Here is an 18,093-nt window from a genome sequence, read left to right on the forward strand (position 1 = left end):
GTTAGTAAAGTTTTCATGTTTTATGGCTGAACAAAAATCTTTAGCGAAGACTGTATGTATATTTTTATTCACGCCGGAGGCACTTGAAAAATAAAAAGCTTTTTGAGCGCTCCAAAATGCAATAGACAATTTGCATATTTATAATGCTTGTTCTGAGAACAGCAAAGATTAAACCCACTCTAACAGATGGACCTTTTCAGTTGCAGGAATTTGCAGAGCAAAGTGAATTACTTGGCGATTTCCTGAATAAAATAGCTGTTGAATAGTCAGCCACCTTAACCTAATATCTTTCACACTGAGTTTTATATAACATTATAAAGACGTTGTAGCATAAGTACGTCTCTCATTACTTTGCTGGAATAATGAAAACAATGCTCACCTTAGTTTGCATTCTTGCAACCTTATGAAACTGTGAATACCAGACTTAGCCTCTCAAGCCTTTATTTTAACAACAGCAAGATTATCTACAAACGATATGTGGTGCATTACTCTAAAAGGTTTCATTGAATTCAAGTCTTTGACTATATTTCAGTACAATATGGCACATAAAACTTCAATGAGATGTGGGGTTACGGTTTGTGAAAAACTAGACACAGAATGAAAGATTGTAGTAACTGCTGAAGAGGTCTTCAATGTGAAAGACTAACAAAATGCTTTGTGTCATTTCTTCAGATATCCTTATTTCCTTGATGCTGTTGATTCTCACAGCTTACTTTAACTGTATTGTGAAATATTTTACCAGGATTGATATATTTTTTGGGTTATCTTGACAAAGACAAAGAGCTGCAGGGGAGAAACCATAACTGCCTCCCACTTTTACTGGTGGAGGTAATGATGCATGTTTCAAACGATTTCTGGAATTATGACCTACAATATAACCATCCCTTGGAGTGCTTTGTCACAGTCAGATATTCGTTAGCATATCTTTATAGATGATCCTGAGACTTGTAAGGCGCCTTGGATGCCATTTAATCAGTTTTGTAAGAAACTATGTCATGGCTAATTGAAAAAGTGTGCACATGCTAAACAATGGTGCTCTTTCAAACTCATGGAATAAATGATTACTGGCGTTCTAAAAGATTTCTTGTTTTACTGACCGTAACTTATTTATTAGACAGTATATAAAGCTGATATAAGAAAATATCTACTCCCACAGGACACATGGACATGCTCAATCTCACTTGTGGTGCAAGACAAGTCCAGGTAGGAAAGGAAACAGGTGGCCAAACTATCTCATATTCTAATTGGATTTTTTTATTTAATTTCTACTAGATTAATACATTGTTTAAATACAAGTGCTGTCTCTCGGTCGGCATTACCTAACTGTGAAGATTAAGATTGATAGGTTAAACTTTTTTTTACTCAATGATTTTACACCCAGCTTTAGATATCGCTAAGTGTGAGTGATTGATCATGACAGAATTACAAAGTTGATAAGTTTCGGCAAAAAAAACTTTTTTCACAAGTTTAAATCAGATTTTATTTTGCAGAGGAGAACAGAGTAAAATAGTTAAGATAAAAACGACAAACCAAAGCACACATATATGAAGAGAACAGTCAGGCTTTGCAAAAGCACATGTATCAAGAAAACATGGAATCACCATGACATAGATTTAAAGTTAGAAGTTTGAAATGTTCCTGTACACAGAGACATTCAACATTTTAAAATATTCTGCAATTTTCATTTCACTGCATAATGTGGAAAGTAGCTGATGGAATCTTGTAAATCTTGATATGTGCTCAAGGGGTTAAACAGTTCTGAAGGCTGGTTAACTTGTGATTGAAAGAAAGTACTTGCTCAGGGAAGTTGGAAAGAAGTTCTTAGGTTTTCTACTTTCATATATCCCATTGCCAACTGGCCTGTACAAAGTACAGTCCTGGAGAGAGTCTGTGAACATAGGGATTATGACTAATACTTAACTTTTTGTAAGGTGGAAAGTTCATAAGGCAGTAGTTATTATGAAAGACAGAACAAGGTGAAAGACAGCCTGCACATGAAGTAGGCTGGGGTTTTATCAAACACTAAAATTTCATCCAGGAGACCAATGTTTGTGACTTGTTAGAACTTTAAGTCAATGTTGACTTATTCAAATTCAAATTTATAGAAGGGAGTTTATTTTGGAAATAGTGTTTTAATAGTTTGAGTTCTACATTTAAACATAAAGTGATAATTGTAATTCTTTGAAAACGAGTGGCACTATAATGTCACAGAAAAGTTGAGGTAAGCGATGACCACAATCACAATTTTCCACAGTGCTCTCTTTGACTTTTTCAACACTACAAGTCCAGCAGCCTATTGCACCAGCAGTGCGCAAGTTGTGTCCTAAGTTAGAGTGTAAAGTCATCACTAAACCATACGTTGAAACTAGTCAGTTTGTAACTTAAGTTGTGTCATTGTTTGGTTGCACCACAGAGACGTAAGGTTCATCTTAACTAGTAGACCGTAACGTCCAAACTAACCAAAACATTGTCGCAGATATGACGGTTACACTTCCAGCAGCCAATCAGACGAAAGCACCAATTTTTAAGCAGGGATTATATGTGTTATTTTTCGTGCTTAATCTTCTCGGAACTGACCGACAGCTGAATCAAACTAAAGTAAATTGATAACTACAGCCTAAATCCTTAATCTGCAATTTGTATAATAACAGTGACTTCGAGTGGTAAAATGATCTACTACAACATAAGTTAAAACTCAGGAGCGCAAATCTTTGTCCTCATATTTTTCCAAAGGATGTAATCTCTCTCTTGGATATCACGTTGCAGACATAATCTAGCTGGGAGAACCCTCTGTATCTCTTCATCCTCCAAATCATCCCACCATTCAAAATGACGCTCCATGGCAGCCGATATACTCTACTTAGGACTTTACACCTACTAGGAGCCAAGTGTAAGAGTTACGTTGGAACTTAGGCTGACGTTGGAAATATCTCAGCTGGTGCAACGCCCAAAATGTTAGTAGAGTGTTAACTCCATCCTAAATTAGAAATTACGTTCAAACTAGGCTACGTTTGAGTTTACGCACAGCTGGTGCAACAGGCTGCAGGAGTGCAGGGTCATGTGTTTTGGGGGATGGCTTCCACTATTTCCCAGACGGATCATTTCAAAATCTAGCTTACTCGTGCTCTTTTCAACAGTTAAGCTACCAAAGGTAATAACTAAGGAACTAATACACTAATTTAACCAACACTTTGATCTTGTTCCCAACAATCTAACAAAGACATTCTGTGCCTAAATCTAACAGATAATAAGTGCTTCACAATGTTAACCATGCGTTTTTTTTTTTGTCTGACACACTTAAAATGGTACAATCATAGATATTGTTTTGTGATATGCTACCTAGATTTTGGACATCAAGGGCCTGAGCCCACCAACAGCATTTTGTTTTGGTCATATGTACACTTTTTTAATCATATAGCCACGATCGTTCTCTGTAGCATTTTTTTATTCTTGTTTTTTACAGCAGAAGCATTGGTTTTATACCTCTAACTGCTGTTTGGTATTACAGCCTTACTGACTTGGGAGGCTTGCAATGTCCTTTTATTGCCGAAGTACCATGAAATGATGTTTTTTAATACCCAGATGATATTGTTAAATACCCAGTCTTGTGAGAGCATAAGGCACAAGGAGCACAAAGCAGAAAGCTAAGGTTAATAGAGAAAATTGATGACTCAGTTATGATACTTGTTATCTCTGGCTTAGGCTCCTTGTTTTGCTAAGCCAGCTTACTCAAAGAAAGCCAGGGTAATTCAAACTTTTCTCTTCCTACAGCCCTCAGCACTGATGCAAAATCAAATTGTTCCAAGCCTTTCTAAATTGGAATTTGCCATTCATGAAGCAAAACACAGTTATCACTCTGAATGTTCAGTAACAGGAGGGGCAAATAAGAAACAGACAGCAACCTCCAAATGCAAAGTGAAGGACAGTAATGGTTGTGTATGCATTTTTAAGTATCACATGCAGCCAATGCAAAAGCTCTTGAATAAAATATTGAAATCTACATGTATATAAAGCACTGTGCATTTTTAAATACTTATGTGCAGTAGGCAGAACTAAGAAGGCTGTTCAAAGTGATTGCTTATTCAGCACAGTGTGAAGAGGCTGGATAAATAACTCTCTATTACCACCTTTAAATGAGGGTACAAAGACAATAGCTAATTCCATAATCATCAGAATTGTCACTTGCTGCCGCCTCTTCAAATTATGATGGATTTGCATCTGGGACTGAGTAATTGACTTGGAGCCACTGTTTTGGGGTCGATGAAACATGATGACTGCACGTGGGTATTAGTGAGAAAACCCTGCCACATATCTTCCTTTATTTTTTCATTGCACATGATGAGATGTGACAGGAAGTCTTTTCATCTCTAACAATAATTTTTGCAAATGTATCACATTTTGCAGAACAGTACCATCCAATGGCAAAAGAAATAAGACAGGTGGAAAATAACACTGAGATACAACTGTTTTTACTTGTCTTTTAAGGCAACCACATCACATCCATCACCTGCAGCACTTGGCACCTTTTTTGAGGGAGCAATGCGTCTTGGTTAGCACTCTCTGGCCCTGAGAAACATTTGCTATTGTTCTGGTTCAGCTCCAAGTGCATCCAAAAGTCCCCTCCAGACATACCCCTATGCCTAAGGAGGCAGTAGGGAGGCAGCAGGGCTGCACAGTGGGTCAGTGTGCAGAGCACTGGTGCAGAGCATTAATTGCTGAATCAGAGTGTGTAGCTGGGTGTTCTGCAGTGGCAGTAATTGGGAGGGGAAGCCTGCTGACAAGGCAGTTGAAACTTTGTCGAGGGGCTAATGGCTGGGAAACTCAACCAAACATCAGTGGGAATAACCACCTTAAGGAGATTCTACATGTGGGTGAAACTGGAGTCAAGATTTGTGCTGACAAGTCAGTCAGGGAGACTCTTGCTGAGATTATGCTTTCTTAAAAATGTCTGGTTTGGTTTAAACACTTTAGTTAGATAAATATTGAATTATGGGGGGATTAAACTTTTGTCAGGTGCTCTTTGTAAAGCCCATTCTTTAAAAATCATTGTTACTGCTTTAAGAAATCAGAGTGCTTATTAACACTTTTGAATACCATTGCTTGTATAAAGAACATATAAAACCAGTTGATGCTGGATTTAAACGACAAATTTCCTCTTACAAACACCAAGATAGTTATGAAAAAGATTTCCGACCTAAGTTATTGCTGGCTATTAAAAATAATAGGAGTGCCTGATTATCATTTTAAGAACCACACACCATAAAGAATTGAGCATGAGGCAAAACCATGTATTCCTCAGATGCTAAAGTTGACTAATTAGCAGAATGAGATAAATAATTAGTGTGTGAACTCAGGTTCAGTTAGCACTGTACATAGCGTGCTTTCTTTGCTATGTGGGAACCAATTCATACAGCCAAGATGACAGTGATTGCCAAATGGTTCTGTCGTCTTTCACTTGCATTTTAATTGCCAGAGAGTTTCAATACTTATCCTGGCATGTGTTTTATGAACAATAAAATCTTATCACTCTCACAATTTCCTGGATTATACATACTCTTTCTCCCTGAATGACTCAGGTTATAAAAGGATATTCACCACTTAAATCAGAAAGTTGTGCCAATGGTCACTTCCCAGTTTTTTCTGTTGATTAAATGTCACTACAGCTCCAATATTAGTTCATCTGAGGCATTTTTTACATGTTTCTTAAAGCGCCTGTGAGGAGTTCTTATTTGTCTCTGTCCTTCTCTCTTTTCATGCATCTCCATCTATCCCCTTTACAACCCCATCACGGTCGAGACAGATGGCTGTCTAACATACCCAACAGGTTGCTGCCTGTTAAAGGAAGTTTTTACTTGACACTGTAACTTTCTAAATGCTGCAAAGTGCTCTGCTCGTGGTAGATTAAGACGAGATAAGACTGAGTCTTGTCTGTAAGACGGGACTGGATCTTATCCTATCTTGATGATGGGTCTTTGTTAATAATATAACAGAGTACGTTATGGACCTGCTCTTTTTTGAAAGAATATTGAGATAACATTTAATGTGAATTGGCGCTATATACATATTGATTGGTTAAATTATGAAACAGATCGGATTTTACATTGATGTCAGTTTTGGCCTACAAGAGCAAACAAGATCATGACGGATACGAAATAATTTTCTTACATAGTTATGTGACATACCTGGAATCGCTGCCAGATGGAGCAATTCACAGCATATACAGTATATATAAAAAATAACCTTTTTTACTGTATCCATAGTGTGACTGAGCGGCACCATCACTGACTGCAGGCAGTGCGCGCAGGGACACACTGACACACATGCCGACATCCACATACAAACACACACACATACAAACACACACACACACACACACACCAAACTTTCCCTCCCCTTTCCCCTTTCTCACCAACTCCAGTATTCCGCTGTCCCTCTCTGTTACATAGCGTCGCCATGGGTGCACACCTGAAGGCCTATTGTGTTATCACGCATATACTCCACACTCAAACACTACAGCACATGTAGCATCACTTACCACCTGGGTGTGTGGAATCCGCGGAAACGGAGTGTCCCGCTTCCGCGTATTAAGTAGGGCATATGGCGGGCAAAAAGTGCCACATGGGTGTGGAAATAAAATGTTTGTTCGTTGGAGTATTTTAAAGGTGGTTTAGGGTAGGGTGAATTACTACCAGAATTTGTGATAAATATATCGTTATAGGGGTTTGTCTTGTTGGTTTTGTTGTTGTTGTTTGAATGTTAAAAAGTAATGTTTGTCAATACTTTTGACAATTAGTGACACCCAGTGGGAGGAGTCACTGTATATATAAGTATTATTATGTATATATACTGTATTGAGTTCCCTCTGGGCAGTTTGTTTTTGTCTGGTAAGAGGAAGGAGGTAGCTTGTTAAGCAGTGTCTGTCCACTGAACCTGTCTTTGATTGGGGTTTTTTTGTAAGTAGTCTTTTGAGTTTTCTTTTGTTCCTTGTAAATATCCTGCACTGCACTGAGACCGGCACCAATAAATATTTTACCTCAATTTTTCCGTCTACGCCTGTGGGTTTTTTCGAAACGTCAGTGGATGAGAAGAGAACCTCGCAACACATGGTCATAATCGACAATGACAATTATGCACATGACAAGATCAGCTAAGAGATAAAAGGCCTTCAAAATCAACACAACTAAAAGTCCTTTACATGAGTTTTCTTATGGTGTGTATCTGTAAATGATAATCCAGAGCAGTTTCCCCAGTTTCACATGACAAATAATTCATTTCTATGTGCTACATATAACATTTATGCTGCAGTTACAGCTTTAAGTGTACAAGAAATGACTGTAACCCCCACCAAGCGTGACATGCATACCTAATATCTACAGTGAACCATTCTACCCTCTTCATCTAAAATTGAACACTGACAGTTCAAGCTACTGTCAGTGGTGGAAGTACAGGCAGAAGGAAAGTATCCAAACACAGATAGCAGAAGCAGGCTGGTAATATACAAAGATTTACAGTCCATACAAAGGCTTACTGACAGCTTTTTGCTGGTTGGCAGGCAGGTAAACTGGTAAATAGAAAGAGACAAATAGGCTAGCAGGCAAGTCCGACTAACAAAAACAGAAGAAGCAGGCATGTCCAAGAAACAAAAACACAAGATTCAAAATCCCAAGTGATGCAGCTTGACAAAGAGCCACATCGCCATGAGAACAGACTGGCAACATAACAAGACAAATGTTCTGTATACGACGGGTGAGGCTAACAAGCAAACTGGATACAGGTGAGAAAGTCGGGTAACTGCAACTGATTATAACTTGGAACAGGTGTGTGGCTTGGGAAAGGATGGAGGGCATATGGTGGCGATGTAGAGAAAAGCAGGAGAAATGGGTAAAATGCACAGCTTGGAAGAAGTAATCAGGTACTACAGACAGGAGCTGAGAGAATAGGATGCAAGAATGGCCAAATAGAAATAGTGAGAGTAACAGAGGGACAATGTTCTATCCTTTGACATATATTTACGCAACATAAAATTGTGTTTTAAAACCAAATAATTCACAAATGAGTCGTTGCTAATCAAACATTCAATGATTTCCCATTTCTTTCACAATGAATGTTATCAAATTGGTTTATTTCATTGTCACAGATCACCCCTTTTAGTTTAATCTGTACCCATTGAAGCAGAATCAAGCAGGGAACAGCTCTCTCTTTCCCAATTTTAATAGTGAGTAGCAATCCTTCTGACTTCATGTTGAAACACACAGTTCTGATTGTATGTGTCCATGAAGGAGAGGATTACAGAGGGTGCAAGTTTTAATCAGGCACGAGTCAGGCCACCTAAAGGGTGCTTATGACTTGGAGATACAGATAGATTTAGGTCTCACGGTAAATAGTTTGCTCTTACTCGATGACTGGCATAGTGGTATGGTCCCAAGTTAGCAGATAGTTCATTTAAAAGAAGTGACAAGGATTTGGGAGGACTATGAAATACAAACGCAGAGATATGCAAATGTGGCAGCAGAAGCTGAACAGCAAGGATGGGAAGTTAGGATTTATCCAACAGAAGAGGGATATACTAACCTTCTCTTTCTAACATCTCTCCAGACTCTTCTCTCTGTTTTCTCTTTTCTTTTCTCTCTTAGAAAGCTGAAAGCTGACATGGAAGGTGGTGGTTCTGGGATGCTGGAGCCAACTGCTAAGCCTTTCTGAGGGGCCTTGGGCCTAACTTGATGAAACACCAGTCAAGGGAGGTGCCCTCTTGATAACCCTATTGATGTGCTGGCTCTCGCTGACCGTCTATAGCCAAGGTCAGGGTGTTGGGGCCATTAGTGGCCAAGTGGTAAGGTCGGTAGTATCAGCACTGTAAATACATGGAGCTTGCAAAGAGCCTGGGTCTGTTGCAAGTGGCAATGTTGTGTGGGTGCGAAGGCCACTGATGACCATTTGGTAGGCTATGTAACTTAAGAATAGGGAAAGGCACCTGTATAAAGGAGAAATTCAGCCCCAATCCTGTTCATAGGGCTGTTTATTTTAAATCAAAAGCCTTTTTATTATTTCGAAAGTGTTTTTTTTGGTCTAAATAATAGTATAATGTTAAGCACTGTTGCTTAACAGCAGGAAGGTTCCTGATTCGACTCAACCCGGCCTTTCTGTGTGGAGTTAAAATGTTCTCCTTGGGCATACGTGGCTTCTCCCACAGTCCAAATACGTGTTCATTAGATTAATTGGAGACTCTGAATTGCTCATGAACGTGTGAAATGGTGTGAAAGTGAGTAGTTTAAAGTCACAGTACATTCTGATATTTAAAGGACGCATTAGTGAGACAGCAAAATGGGCAAAAGAGATTATAACATGCATTTCTCTGCTTTTTATACATGTGATGTGCAGCAGTGTTCCCCCTCATATTAGAATGTCTGTGTTTTCGCCACAGAGGGCTTGAAGAAGCAATTAATTGTTTTTCATTTGTGTCCGTACATCATGATGCTCTCTAAGCTGATCTAGGGATGTCAGAAGACAAGGACACAGTCAACACTATCTCCTCACACGCCTGCTTCACCTCAGCTTTAGATGTCACCAAGGTCTCCATCATGCATGCTCCGTTTGATGCATGCTCTCTCAACTACACACAATAGCAGACACTCATTCACATATACATGCTCACACAAAGCTAAGGGGTATTTTCTTACAATCCTTAAACACAACACTCTGTGCCACCGGCCATGGTGCAACCAGATATTAATAAAGACTGAAATATCCATTTTGCAGGCAGTACAACATTTTAGAGGTACATTTCAGCCTATATCCATATTAAGTACATGAATTGTTAGTTATTGTTGTATTCTGTCCGATACTGTTGGCATCCCCTCAGCTTTACATATTTAACAAAGTAACAGTGCTGTGCCTTGTGGGTAAAAGTACACGTCTGTTAATTTGGAAGGTCCCTTATTGTTTCTGTTTTTCAGAGGAAGTATATGAGTGGATATGGCATCAATCCATTCTTTGGCATGACTCACACAGTGACCTGTGTGTGTTTTCTGTTTTTTTAGGGTAGAAAATTAGAAAAGAGATCAAACATGCGGACTCAGGCCTGGTTTATTTTAGTGGAAAAGCTGAAATCCGCCAAAGTAGTTTGCAACATGCCTGCCTGCAGGCATACCTGGCTCTTAAAGGCATGAGAGCAGAGACTGATTGGTTTGATTCATTTTATTCCCAAAACACAACTCTGAATAATCAGGGGACTTTAATCACTTTGCGCCATGCGCTTAAGATTGTGCCTTTTAGATCGTAAAAATAAAGCCCTAAGACGAAGACTAAAAAAGCTGCCAGAATAAACATTGGTTGTATTGCTCTCCCAGCTTGTGAGTTTTAAACAAGCCCAAGGCAGGCAGAAAACAGATTATAAAACAGTGCTGTGATAAATTTGGCCCTGAGGGCAGTGAAAAATAAGTGTGTGCATGTTATTTACGCTTCAATGTTTGGTCTTGGGTGCCTTGCCGTGGGCACCTGTCCCATAAGATCATACTGTCTACTTAATGCACTGATGACCATATGTGACATCATCCTCGATATTTACATACACACACACAAACACACACAGTGTAATGGTTAATAAACATATCTTAACATATTTAAACATTAATTATAGGTACACCTGCAGTTTTCTGATGAGTACCTATCAATCATAGTGTAGGTTCAAGGTTGCCGCTCTTCTACAGCCTTTTGCAGCATGTTGACTGACAAAGCTTTTTCTTTGTTTTTGTGAAGATAAATGATCCGTGTTGTTTGACATGCTGCTGCAGAGACAAGCCACTTGAAACATAAAGAAAGGTATTTACTTTTTTCAGGTCTGTCTTCTCTCCACAGATGCTCAGTTGATGCTCAGTGTGTTTTTTTGGGTGAATATTCTGAAAGAGCTCTGGGTGATCATACTTGTGGAGATATTTTGTCGATGAATTTTGCTCAAATGCTGACGTTAGAGAAAGAACTTTCAAATTGGTGTCTGTAAAGACATGATTTAATGTGGTGTGATTTGTGAGTGAATTAAAATATTTAAATAAAAAATAAAACATGAAAGATTTATTTCATGTTCCATATTCATTTCTCTGAAGGACAGGTTGAGCTTCATCCAAATGTGGAGCAAGACAGCCAATATCTTGGCCCAACAGTGCATGGTTCTATTGTGCAGCCACCGTCTGGGAATCTTTCTGACACAGCGTTTGGCACTGACAGCCTCTCTACCATTACGTTCTGTAAGTGAATTAAACTAATGCACCCGTCTCCTTTCTGCTGTTGGACAGTATTTATTAGTCTGATCTTCATCCATAAGTCTTATTCTGTGTCACAACTCCATCTTTTATGCTGCTGCTGTGAGTGAAAAAAGGCAAATACCGTGCTATAACGGCCCACTGCCTGTGTGATGAACAGATATGTGTAACATATCATCTTCACTCTGCGAGCGAAGCACTGCTTTGATAGTGTAAGAGTCTTGATCTACTTGTTTTTACTGTCTTCATTAAAGATTTGTTGATGAACATACTTTATCTTTAATGTAGTAGTTTAAAGCAGATTCCTGCAAGGATTAATGTATAGTTGGCTGGTGGTTATGCGGAATAGAATCCCAACAGGGTGAGGTAAGACCCTTCCACTTTGGGTCAGGGTCTTGTTTCAACCTGTTGGGATTCTATTCCGCATAACCACCGGCTTACTATATGATTTTCTGCCTATTGCCCAGCTACCAACCAAAGATTTAAACAAGTTGACAATAAAATTTGATTTGAAGATGATATTATTGATTAAAAAAGGATTTTCAATACAGCAAGAAAAAAATATTCCAACGGTTGGTAGCGTATCCACAGAAAGTAATCTCGCTGTCCAAGTTTTTCCCCTTAGTATTATCATTCACAGTCAAATCTAAACATTTGTTTTTTTTATCGCTTGCATTCACCCATCGTACAGTGTGTGCCCAAAGGGAAATTAGCGACGTAGAGTCAAGCCGTTTTTTGAACCTGGCTGTAAACATGTTTATCAATGCTGCAAAGATCAGCTTTTTTGAATTGGTGTCTATGTGGTTTCCACAAGTGGATTCTCAATGTATTGCAGTTTATAACACTTCCGCATGGGCTTCATAGTTTGAGACCAGAGGTTGCCGCTGGTGCCCGCCTAAATCGCTACGCCAACTAGCTCTTGCTAATTTCAGTACAGTTTTTCCACTTCTCATCCTCCTTTGTCTGCTGTTGACTGGTCAGCCATTAACCACCAATGTGAAGTTTAGTGCAACCCAATTAAATTGAGAGCAATATTAAAATTATCCTTCATTTTATTTACTGATGCTTTCAGAAAATAACATTTTTCTCAGACTGTCAACAGGAAGAGGTGAAGTCATGAGCACTACACTAGATGTGACATGTGTGATCAGGTTGTCCCTAGTGTCCCTTTTGCAATTCAGAATGCATTACCGTTGTCAAACTGTTTTGTCCAATTAGAATTGAGAATTTACCACAGCTGGGTGATTAGTATGAAAGCTGGGTAATAAACCATTAAAAATATGTCATTTTCACATTTCATTTTCATGTTTGCACTAATGACATTCTGTAACACCAGCACACAACTTTTCAAAGAAAAGAAAAAAGTCAAAACTTAAAACAACAGAGCTGTTTAAACAGAGCAGACCAAGTTGTTTCCCATGCCTCATTCTAGTCTATATCTTATTATCTCTCCCGGGTAGGAATCACAGAGACTTAGCTCAGTGGTAATATCCCTTTAGACAGGTGCAGAGGAGCAGATGCTGGTGTTGATAACCAACATGGATGTTTCAGTGCCAGTATTTGTGTTGTCAAACAAGGCTTATCATGAAACCTAGATTAAGCAGAAATTGTTAAATAATTAAGGATGGATTAAAACTGAATCTGAAAGATTTGGGCAACCACAAAGTGTTTTCTTTACAGAGCACAAACAGATGAATTGGTCTGGTGGTGTAGCTTTCTCCTAGTGATATATGTTATCTGTAATCCCACTTGAATTCTCCCCATACCATCCATGCATGTCACCCAATTTGACAAATAGATAGATGTGGACAATTGGTTTGGCAATAAAATGGATGGAAGCATTAGTGCACACGGGTCAGTGTTTGTCCTTTGCATAACAACTGTACCACATTCATCTCTTCAGCTAACCTTCTTATGTAGGAAAGTAATGGAAACTTACTGACTTTGTTCTGTTATGGATTGCTGTATGGATGAAGTGTATGCAAAGGGGTGTTTGTGTGTGGGAGGGAATATTTCTCAGTAATGCTGAAGGTGCCTCGGTGTGTCACTCCACTTTGTGTAAATACCAATCTACGATCACATGTTTATTCTTTAACACCATTCCCTGTCATGTACTTCTGAAGGACAGAGAAAGCCGAGCCTTCTTCTGCTCTAAAAATAGCAACTTAACAAGCACCACCTTTGCATAGCAAGGTTAATAGTACCTGTCAGAATCACAAAGACAGGCCTCTTGATTAAGATTGATTCTTATGGTTCTTTCTTATCAAGCTCCATTTTGCAGCTAAAGACATCTGAGGAAAGGCTGCTGTGGTCTACTTGGAACGACAACAGTCCTTGGAGAGAGATCACGAGGGGCACCCACTGCGAAGGGAGCATGGAAAAAAAGAAGAAAAGTTGTTAAGAAATGCACCTACATGGTAATACAGTTGTTTGAATCAGGGGGTTCAAGTAATGAGAAACTGCAGTGTTACTGCATTTTGATTGGCACTTTGACCTGGCAGGTTTGTTAATCGTTGCAAATTCTTTGCGATTATAATCAGTCACTCCTGCCTCCTGCCGCGGTGATGGCAGATTTATGGAAATTAGGGCATCATAATCCTGATCAGGTTGTGTCGGCTTATTGTGCACACAGAGCTCCACGACCCAACAGTAATTGCCTCTCGCAATCTTCTAAATCTTGCTTGACATACGAGCAAATCCACGAGTCCCTGTTGTTTTTTAGTGCTGACCTTGGCTTGGCGTCAAAGCTTTGGAGCGTGCTCACTCTGAACGTGGAGGGCATCTGGTTTTGACTTAAGATTCAGTCTGCATTACTCTGACATTTCTGTTGAATTCCTGAAGAGAATGCTACATGCAAAAAGAGGCAGAGCAGTGCTGGAAGTAAAGCAAAAATAACTTATTTTAGGTGAACATGTCGCCTCAGAACACGTCAAACTCTCAAAGTAGAGATGAGGTTTGTGTGTGTGTGTGTGTGCATGTGTGTGTGCGTGTGTGTGTGGGGGGGGGGGGGGGGGGGGGGGGGGTCCTCAAAAGCAGACTAATTACCCTAAAACACTGATAACGCTCAAATCCCCATTCCTGGAGGCAGTTCATAATGGTTATTAACTCCACATAATTGACCATAATTAGAAAAGAGCCTTAGATGTTTTGTGTTGGAAGCTTCCAGTATTTTGTCATTATGTTGTCTTTTAATATTATAGCAGACACTAGTTAGCGATTTTCTAAGTCAGTTTGAAAGTTAATGTTAATGTCAATGCTAGCAGTGTCATTGTTGCAATTAAAGGTTAATTTTCTGCCCAAACTGTCATATTATACCAACATTAATACAAAATATGACTACAAAATTAAAAAAAATGTTAGTTTGATTATCTCCACTTAAGTCAGACCGCTTATGCTGTAAGGGTTTGGATTGTTCAGTGCTGCAGCAGAGCATTGTTTATGTTTGGCATAAAGGTAGGCTATGACCTCATCACTCCTTGCAGATATATTACATGCCAAAATTTGAGATATGATGAGGTAATGTTTTAAACCCTCAAGCTGGAGTCTGCTGCTTGAAGCTTGGGAGGTGGCAAAACAGAGCAGAGGGAGGGACTGGGAAATCCTGCAGCTTTGATAGACTGCCAAATTGGGAGGATACTTTTGTCAGGTGATTGTGAGAATGCACATGACAAGTGTTGAAATCAGTACAGCTTGAGTTGTCAGCCCTGAAGCAGCACACAGGCATCACTTAATTACTCTGCATATTACTCTTCTCAATGCATGTTGAGTTTACTTTAAGATGTAATGTAATGTACTTTATCACTTCCAGACTTGACTACTGTAATAGCATCTTCTATGGCCTTCCTTCAAAACAATTCAACTACAATATCCAGAACTCTGCCGCCGCCTGCTCACCCACACCTGCTCCCATGACCACCTCACCCCTGTTCTTCAAAACCTCCACTGGCTCCCTATCAAACAGCACATACATTTTAAATCCTCCTTCTCACCACAAAGCCCTCCATAACCAGGCCCCATCTTACCTCACCGACCTGCTCCACCACCACACCCCCTCCCGTAACCTCCGATCCTCCAACGCCCACCTCCTCTCCCTACCACCTGACACCAAGCACCGAACCTGGGGGGACAGAGCTTTCTCTGTCGCCGCCCCCACCCTCTGGAAACGCCTTACCACTTAACATTAGAAACTGCCCAACCTGTCCACCTTCAAAACAATCACCAAACCCCACATATTTAGAACTGCTGTTAACGTATGATTGCTTTTAAATGTATTTCATCATGTTTTTATTATTCTGTTTCTTTATATGATGTTTCATCCTCTGTGCTGCGTCTTGGAGTTTTTATAAAAGCACTTTATAAATGAAATGTATTATTATTATTATTATTATTATTATTATTATTATTATTATTATTATTATTAAAGTGGCTGACGAGGGTGAATAATCTGCAGTGGCCCTAAGATCTTTGTCGTACAAAACGTTCTGCAAATGCATGAGTGGTGGAAATTTGTAATCACATGCAAAAGTCCAAAACAAAGGCATTGGCTGGAACGCACTGCAAATGACCCGAAACGCAGTGCCATGCACTACAGATACACAAACAATGCAAAGTGAAAAACAGACAAAACCAGTAAACAAATGTAAATATAAATGCTGCAAATCCAAACTAAATAAAGAAAGTGTTCAGGCCTGTGGGGAAGCAAAGTTAAATAGCGGTTTGGTTAAGGGGACACAAATAATGTACTGTTCATGCATTTACGGCACATCGCTCCCCATGAAGATTGTTGCAGGCAGTTACAGATTGTCTGCCCTCGTCAGCTACCGTGAAATGGCTTAAAGGCTATACACACACATGCAAACATTGCATATGCATGAATAGTAATAGTCGGGTAAATGTATGCCATTGTTCATCTGATATAAAAGCACGTATGCTGCACCATGTTTTTAAGTTGAAGAGGTATTACATGCTACACTCCCACAACCACTTTATGTTGCCTGTCAGATCTGACTTCTCAAGGAAGAAATTGACTTGTGTGCTTTGGGAAAGGTTTGCAGGAAAGAGGATAGCCTGAGAAGCTGTAAGCCTAAACTCACGCAGTTGTAAATAATACATCATCATTAATGTCTGTCATTGATGTTCCACACACTGGAGCCCCATCTTTCCCACTTCTACTGTTTTGCTGTGCATTCATAGACAAGGATATGAACAATCAATACATGAGGCATGGAAGGTCAATTCCACCCACTCTCTGTAGTTAGCTGTTGGAGAGCCTCCGCACTTCACGGTGTCAGAGTTCGATCAGATTGAACTCACATCCAGCAACGAGAGATCAGTTTTGCTCTGGAAACAGATATGTCTTGCCGCTTTAGTGCATGATTAGGCTGCTCAAGAAGATTTTATTTCAGGCTTGCTATGAAAAAACACCCTTTGGGTTTTAACATGGCTGTTAATGGTCTGAAATAGATGCATTCTCAACACAGGATGACCAATGACAGCATATATACAATAAGGTAAGCAACACCATTCAGTCATTCTAACTTAAGCATAGGTGGGTGGAATTAATTACCACTCTGTGTCACTTTAAAAAAGTATGATTTAAATAGACAGTTTTTTTTTTTTAATGAGGTTTGTATAAGCTACGTATTGATGGTAAGTGTACTACATATATCTGTAAAAGTTATTACTCTGTGTGCTCTGGTTAAAAAATAGTATCCTCTTGTCTCCACCGTGAACCCAATTTTGTCATTTCTTTAAAATGTATTTTCTCTCATGTGTTGCCTCTTTTGATTACCATTGACCGAACAGCTGATCTGACACCATATGCTGTATGCAGAAGAACACAGAGTCATTTTGTTGATAGATATGGTCCCGGAAGACAGACTGTTTAAGTCAGTGGCAAGTGGTGAAAATGTACAAAAACTACAGAGTAAATTTAACTCAAATGTTGTCTTGCTTGAAGACTGTCTTAGTGGCTTAGGTAAGTTGTTACCTTTTCTGCAGCAATACATTAGCTCCCATATTGGCCAGCCACTACAATCATGGGCCAACATGGCCATAAAACTTCAAAAAATAAGGTACCAGCTGCAGGCTAACCGGAGAGTCCAGGTATGGTTACAATACTTCTTTTGCTTTAGCCCCTTTCAGTCACTTAATTGTTTCGCCAGATTTCTCAAAGTTTTACACTAAACACCCACATTTATCTACTACAAATCGAACCAATTCAAACCTCTGCAAGAGTTTTATGTAGTTTGTGAGCTGATGTCAGATACATGGTGTTCCTTTGCAATAACCTACTTACAGTAGTAGGTAGTATGTGGTTTCGGATACATTCATAGACTGCATCTGAAATTTATGGGCTCCACTTTTTGGGAGCTGTCATGTCAGTTTCTGAGCTCTCCCTTCTGACTGACAGCAGTTCAGGTCATAAAACCCACCTCTTCCATGTAGACAGATGTGACATGAGTCAAGCTGGAACATAAAAATATGCATTAAATGCATTTTCATCCGTCATTACATAATGCCCTTCTTTGTGACCTCTTCGGGTGCTTTTTTCCATTAAACACCTCTGCCAGTCTTTCTTTTCTAATGCCTTGACATTCTTAAAAATATTAAAATAGCTAAAATGCAATAAGTTGTATAAGGAGATGGTTGTGACACTATTCTTTGAATAGCTGTATGTATCAACAAGGTGGTTTGAAATCAGCAAGGGAATAAAGCATCACAGGTTGCCACAGGAACCACAGCCTAGTATAATATTAGTCAATGTGTACTAAAACAAAATATAGTCTTGATCGAAACATGTACTTTCTTTCTTCAAAATCATTTTTCTCTGTAAAAA

At 39.3% G+C, this 18,093-nt stretch overlaps 2 long non-coding RNA genes across 2 annotated transcripts in view; both read right to left on the reverse strand.

Annotated features, from left to right (window-relative positions):
- The window catches only part of LOC117820775, a 202,914-nt gene that overhangs the window by 65,211 nt on the left and 119,610 nt on the right, over nt 1–18,093 (reverse strand). The window lies entirely within an intron of this gene.
- LOC117820776 overlaps nt 12,290–18,093 on the reverse strand; it is a 9,550-nt gene continuing 3,746 nt past the window's right edge. The window contains exon 2 of the long non-coding RNA XR_004632838.1: nt 12,290–13,616. This is a non-coding gene — a long non-coding RNA (uncharacterized LOC117820776). The remainder of the gene's footprint in view (nt 13,617–18,093) is intronic.

The sequence above is a fragment of the Notolabrus celidotus genome, chromosome 10 (genome assembly GCF_009762535.1).
Source record: "Notolabrus celidotus isolate fNotCel1 chromosome 10, fNotCel1.pri, whole genome shotgun sequence".
Classification (NCBI taxonomy): Eukaryota; Metazoa; Chordata; class Actinopteri; order Labriformes; family Labridae; genus Notolabrus; species Notolabrus celidotus.